At 38.9% G+C, this 6983-nt stretch overlaps 1 long non-coding RNA gene across 1 annotated transcript; it reads right to left on the bottom strand.

Moving 5' to 3' along the window:
- Positions 1–474: 474 nt before the first annotated feature.
- LOC147655653 (uncharacterized) lies at positions 475–3446 on the bottom strand. Its single transcript, XR_015289633.1, has 3 exons — positions 3242–3446; positions 1313–3114; positions 475–1171 (listed from the first exon to the last, which is right to left on the bottom strand). It is a non-coding gene; the product is annotated as an uncharacterized LOC147655653 (long non-coding RNA).
- Positions 3447–6983: the final 3537 nt, after the last annotated feature.

The following is a 6983-nucleotide window of genomic DNA, read 5'->3' as shown; positions in this document are numbered from 1 at the left end:
AAGACTTCTGTTTCTCTACAAAGACTGATGAAAAGACTCCAGAAAGAACTGAGGCTGTTTTAAACACCAAAGTTTTTTGTCTCTATGTTGTCATGTGAACAAGGGAATGGTGGGTAGTGGGGGAGAAAAGAGTTTTCTGGAAGTTTTATTCTGGTTTTCTTATTCTTATAGTTTTTGTTAATAAACTTTCTTTATTCCTTTTAAGTTTTAAGCCTGTTTTGCCCTTGTTCTAATCCATATCTCACAGCAAGAAATAAGTAAGTTTTCTGGTAATTGTTTAGTTACTGCTTTAAAACCACAACATTTATTTAGTGCGTTGACCAGGAAACGAAATTAACACATCTAAACCACTACAGCCTGCTTCTCTAAACATGGAAGACCACTGAAGCAAGAAGAGGGACAACTGAAGACAAATAAATATTCAGGAACTATCATCTAGTTCATCGGTGGGGACTGAGAGTATGGACTCCACTATGCCAGCAAAGCAAAGCCATTTTATTACACCAGTTTACCAGTATTTTTAGGTTACTGTAAGTCTGTACAAAATTTTCCACTCAGACCCATCTTCCCTGGTCCTCTTTAAGAAATACAATCTACAGTTATTCTTTTTATGCTAGCAATGTCCTTGTTATCTCCTTTGCCAGCAAAGTCCGTGCTGCATCTTCCTTCCTCAGAGCAGTCAGAGTGACCAGACATGATGTCTTCACTTCTGTTCTTGCCCTGAGTTTATCTCTCTCTCAGCTTTCACTGTACCAGGACCAAAAGGACTGCATTGCTACCCAGTTCAGCTTCTGTCACTGTCTGATCTCTGACATTTCCTCCTTTTCTGTTATTTATGCAAAGGGTTTGTGTACTTTGATGTTAAAACAGTTCTCACCTGTAAGGCTGTTATCTTAGTAAGACTATTACTGGTCATCTGCTAGATACAGGATAAGATACCTGGAGCACAGATCACAATCAATAAAAACTTATCAAATACAATCATGTCATTTACAAAGACACTCACAGTATAGGAGAACAAATAATGAATAATGTCCAAGGTCTCTTAGGAAGTGGAAATAAATGGCTACTGCTCTCAAGTTCATATGGTTGGAGCTCAGGAGCCATGCAGTTTAGGCAGGAGGAGGTCTATTAGCTGGAAATGTTGCCTTTGACATTGCTGAATGTCCTTCTGGAAGCATGGAACAAGGAATAACTGGAAGAGGTTAGTGAGAACAGGGCACCCTGATGGTGCGTGCAGTAGGACACAAGGTCTCTGTTGGCAGGCTGCCTCTGGAAGCCTCCAGACACAGCCATGTCCTGGCAGTCCTACCTCTGTTCCTATCTTGGTCACTGGGGCTGAATGGCAATTAGGTCATTTTTTCTTCTCTCTGGGCCTCATTCTCTTGGAGGCAATGGATGTTTTTCCAGACAAGCAGGTAATTACTTTGGACCTGTTGGTGACAAAACACATGCACATCTTCTCCCTAGGTTAGTAAATCAGCTTGGCCTTATCATTGTACTCTCAGTTAAGGATCTTTCAATAGAAACTTTTAGAAATTGGCTCTGCACATGCAAATCTTCAAAGCAGTATCACTCTGCCAGGGATCAATTTTGATAATTTCCTTTGCAAAAATTTTTAAAGGTTCTTGAAGAGCCATATTTCCCCTTCTTTTGTTTTTCTTTTAACAACATATGTGTCTCTCGTTCTGAACACGAAGGCAACATAAAAGCAAAACAATACATGTAGCAAAACAATAAACTAAAACTCAATAAACTAAACCAAGCAGAAATAAATTGGGTAATATCACAATTAGTAGCACATGAGAGATAGGATGGTGATTTAAACCAGTATATTATCAATTCTCATAAATATTGTACCATCACGCAGAGTCGGCAACAGCTGGCAAGCCCCATGTCACAGTGAGGACTTGGAGAACCATTCCCAGGCAGGGTTTCCAAGTTCACCTCAAAAAACAATAGGGGTGTCCAGCTTTTATGAGACCAAATTGTCAAGTTAAAATTACTTGAATACAGTTTTTGTGCAGAAAACAAAACACCTGGGTTTGTTGGCATACTTCCCAACCAGGTAGGGGCAGGATTGGCCAGAGCCCAAGACTTAACTGGAAGGGTCTCCCTAGTATATCCTAAAAACAAGCCTGTCAGTACCAGCAGTTAGGAAAGTTTTTTAAAATTATACATGTCTTGCAGATAGCTACACAAAGATATGTTAAAGTTTGTAAATCAGCTGGTTTTGTTATTTATCATAGCTAAATAGTTAATGGTACCATGAACAAACTGCACATAACTAAAGTAATGTATACGTGTAGCTTTGAATGACACCTTATAAATAATACTTGTTATAAAGAGTCAGTGAACTTACATTATGAGATTAACAACATATTCAGAAACATTAATATATCATCAGTAACTGTCTTAAGAGAGTGAGATAATATTTTTCTAGACTTTCATGCATTCATGACATCAATAATAAAATAAAAGCAAGAAAGAAAGCATAAAACAGCTTACAACTAGTAACAGCCATAATCTCAAATTATTACTCATTCTTCTATGATACGTGTAGAAGATAAAACAGCAGAGATTGTAATAAATAACTAAGCATATTTTAACAGACCTTAAAATTAATTTCACTGGAACTTAACATTACTTAAATATAATAAAAAATACCTAAGAAAACTTAACATTATTGAAACAGAATTAACACCACTTAACAGGACTTAAAATAACAGAACAGGCTGCTGTGCAACAGAGCTGACCAACAGCTCTTGGCAGGCACCAGGCAGGGGGTGTGGGCCAGGCATCAGCCCCACATGGGAGCTTGAGACAGGCCACTGCCACTGCCCAGGTGTGGGAGAAAGTGGGAGAGCTCCGATGAGCTGGGGAGAGAGCCCCCCCAGCCCGGGGGACCAACACCGGCCATGGGGCCAACCCTGGGCTGGGGGAACTCCAAGTTCCTGCAACACCGTGCGCCAAACCGAGGACAGGTCCGTTCTCTGGATGCATTCCATGGATCCGTTCTTAGGACCTGTGTCTTGGAACTGTGCCCAGCTCGTTATCAGTATCTTTTCTGGTACTCCCATTGCAGCTGCTTACAGGAACTTTTAATCTCAAGGTCTGTTTCATTTAGGAAAAAAAATACAGGATTTTTAACCAGTAATAAAAAAATCACTTCAATGTGAAGAAATTACTGTAATATTTGTGAGTTACAGTGACACTACCGGAACACTTCCCCAGTACTCACTGTTCTGTGATTTTTCATCCAGCGGACATCACTGGCCTAACTTTCTCAGCTGTGTTGGCATTTTGCTTTCTGTTGGATTCTAGTTCGCAAAAATGTCCCTTGTTGTTGTAGCAGAGTTTGAGCTCCGCTCTCCAGCCGCAGCCTGAAGGTCACAAGGGGGTCTGCTCTCAAGCCACAGTCCTCCTCCTCACTGCAGCCTTGTCTCTCATTGCTTGTAGGCTGAAGGGGATGTTAAAAGTCCTTTTGCAGAGTCCTTGCCTGTTGCTGAGTGGATTGCACAGGAGGACTCTTTCCTGACACTCTCCTGAGCTTTAAGCATTTCCGAAATAGCTCGCCAGAAGGGTAAAAAGACAATAGTGGTCTTACCTCTCATAGCTCGGTCTCAAAGTCTCACTCCTACTTCATCCCACAGCTAGGCTGTAAAAGCTGCCTGGCTTTTACCCTTTAACGTGCGGTGGCGCTCAGCCCAAAATCAGCTTAAGAGAATGGGAAGCAATCATTTCCCCCTGCTTCTGTAGAAGTTTAGACATAAGTTCAAAAAACATGTTTCTCTTCTGAGCATATATCCCTGTCCATGATCCCCATGGCTTATGGGAACTGAACCGGCTGGAATGGATAGTGGCTTAGTCCAGAAGGCATAAACCTCTGAGACCATGGAGAGGGGGGATACTGAAAGGAAGGAAATTAGGATGCTAATGTGATCGTTCCATAATAGGCCATGTTTCTGGTTCTGGCTCTAGAGTTGGTTTGGGACCTGTCACATATGTACCTGGTCCAGGTTCATGACTGGACCCCTGACCTCAAGTACCCCTATCTATTGTTAAGTTTGCCAAGTCCCTCGGTCTTTGGAGCTTGTGCCCAGATGGTGCAGTTTCTGCGGTTTCTTATTTTACCATCATTAAAGTTTTATTTTTCAGGCAACTCCATTGTTCTGGGCTCTCTATTTTACCACGCTTGCCTGGCCGGACCAGACTCAGTGTTGCAGTGAGCCAGCTGTGATAATGGCTCACCTTCAATACCTGAAGGAATTCTTGCCAGTCGGCTCCTGCTCCCTTTCCAGTAGCACTTCAGTTCTGTGGGGCTCTCTGCCAGACACCAGATAGGTGAACCTTTGCTTCCTCATATGGGAAGCACCATTTGTGGGGATAGAGAACACAGACTCCACTATGCCAGCAAAGAAAAGCCAGTTTATTACACTGGTTTACCAGTATTTATAGGTCATTACGTTCATAAAAAATTTACTTCTTGGACCCCTTTGCCTTGATCCCCCTTAGAAACACAATTTTGATTATCCTTCTTATGATAGTAATGTCCTTGTTATCTCCTTCACCAGAAAAATCCTTATTACATCTTCCTTCATCAGAACAGTCAGCATCAGAGGGTCAGAGTAACCAGACACGAGGTCTTCACTTCTGTTCTTGCCTCGAGTTTATCTCTCCCTTTGCTTTCACTGTGCCAGGGCCAAAATGTCAGCAGCACTACCCAGCTTCTACTCAGCTTCTGTAGCTGTCCAATCTCTGACAATCTAGTTGCTTGAGAGCTTTCACATGCTTACATATGCAATTCAAATGTGTGACAGTATTGCAGATATGATCCCTTCAAGCTATAAAAAGAAATCAAAAGATAGATGAGTAGTTGACCTCAAATACTTCAAAGATCAATTAAAAAAAAAATGTCAAGTTCAGGATAGATACTTTAAAAAAAGCTTTAATAAGTGCCATTGGAAATAGGTCTGTGCTACCTCAGGATTTGAAAGATGCTTGTAATTCACCTTCGTCCAAAAAGACTCTTTGTTGGTGGTATTTTGTTTTGGGGTTTTTTTTTGTTTTCATTAGTTTGCTTGTTTATTTGCTTTGTTTTATTGTGGAAGCCTAATGAGTCCTTGCGATTTTTTTATAACACTGCCATTAATATTAATTAAAAATAATTAATAAAATTCAGGCAGCATCTGCCAAATGTGACACACATTTTTTTTCACAATCTCTCTACTTGAATGTGATATGAAGTCAAAACCACAACATACACGATCCACATAATAGAGGTCCTGCATATCAAAGCTGACAATTTATTGGTAGATCAGTAGTCCTGTGATGGAAACATAATCCTCTATGAGTTTTCTGACCACAGAAAGAAAGCTCTGCAGAAATATCAAAGTACGCTTTAGTATTTACCCACTTACATGCTTCTTTTTTGTTCTGAAACCAGTGCTTTCTGATTTTCTAAAACATACTTCTTTCTCTTTCTCAGCTTCAGTTAAATTTCATTGCTTCAGGAAAATTACCAGATCATTCCAAGTAGTGGAAGAATTATGGTGGATTCAAGATTAGGCTTTTCACTCAGGGAACCTGTCATCTCTGATACAGGACTGAAAAGATGAGGTGCCCACACAGGGTTGAAATAATAAAGAGAATCAGACCTAAACATAAATATACCAAATAACTCAAATTGGATGACTAAAGAAGGATTTTTATGTTACTCTGATTATTTATTTATTTTCATTGGCAATTAAGTAGAGAATTGCCACTAAAATAAAACAAGGACAAGAATATGGTTACCTAATAATTAAGAAAATAACATTAAATTGCATTTCATACACTGGGAAGAAAATCAGCTTGGTTTTCATATGAAAAAAAGTTTTCCTAGAATGAAAACTACACTCAATATTTCAATTCTTGTTAAAAAAAAATAGCTCCTTGCAAAAAAGGTAAGCAAAATTATTCTTCCCGTCTTTAGCCCATATCTGAATTGGTGAAGTACCTGCATACTGTCCTAAAGGTTGATTACTTGAAGATTAATTTATCTTCAAAATAAAATTAATGCTGAATTTTGAAGAGGACTGGAAGTAATTCCTTGCTCTATCTGTATTCTTGGCTTTTCAAAATAAATAAAAAGTAAGCCAAAACTGAGTCTCAGATGCAATATCTCAAAAAATATGCTCCGATGAGGAAATGTTTTAGTTTTATCAAAACTCTGAGAGATCTTGAGTAGGTCAGAGGACTGTTCTAAAAGTAACATATAAGAGATTCAAAAACTTTTTTATGTAAAGAAATATTTTCTCATCTCCACACTCAAGGGCTTGTAAATTCAAATTTGTAGAGATTTCATGAAGAGGAGTCTCTTGAGACACATTCAAAGATATCTATGAGTTAGACTGCCATGTAGATTCGTATTTTCTCTTATTTCTAAACATTTAACATCTACTTACAAAAAATCATTACTTTATTTTGTAGATAAGATATCTTAATTTCAGGATCTCAGTGTTTGTGAAGATTGTTTCTTTTCACCTGGGCATATTGCAGCATCATCTTTCTTCTTCAGATGACATTCAGCTAGTAACAGTAATCTCTGATCTCAAAACAAATTTCAGTGTGAAAAACTGTCCTTGTCGACAGCTATTTTCTCTGTTGGTCCAAAGTGCATGCTTGTGGCAAGCTGGGATTAAAAAGCAAGAAAAAGAACAAATAATTGGCATTTAAAGTTTTGTTTTCATCAAATTGATCCTCACGAAGTATAAAAGTTCTATTTAAACTATTATTGTTTGATCCCTATAAGCTTGCCTAGAGATTTCTGAATGTGTGTCAACTGTTGCTGCAGACTGTGGCGCCCGGTTTCACAGACATTAACTGACAGTCTTGTCTCCAACATCATTAGCAAAACTTCATTGTTGTAGCTCTGCAGACCTCATCATTCAGCAAAGGAAATTATAAGATAACAGTTACATTTCATATTGATTTTGATGAGA

The sequence above is a fragment of the Cyanistes caeruleus genome, chromosome 1 (assembly GCF_971803275.1).
Source record: "Cyanistes caeruleus chromosome 1, bCyaCae1.hap1.1, whole genome shotgun sequence".
NCBI classification, from domain to species: Eukaryota; Metazoa; Chordata; class Aves; order Passeriformes; family Paridae; genus Cyanistes; species Cyanistes caeruleus.
Note: the sequence above shows the minus strand (reverse complement) of the source record. Positions and strands in the feature narration are given on the sequence as shown.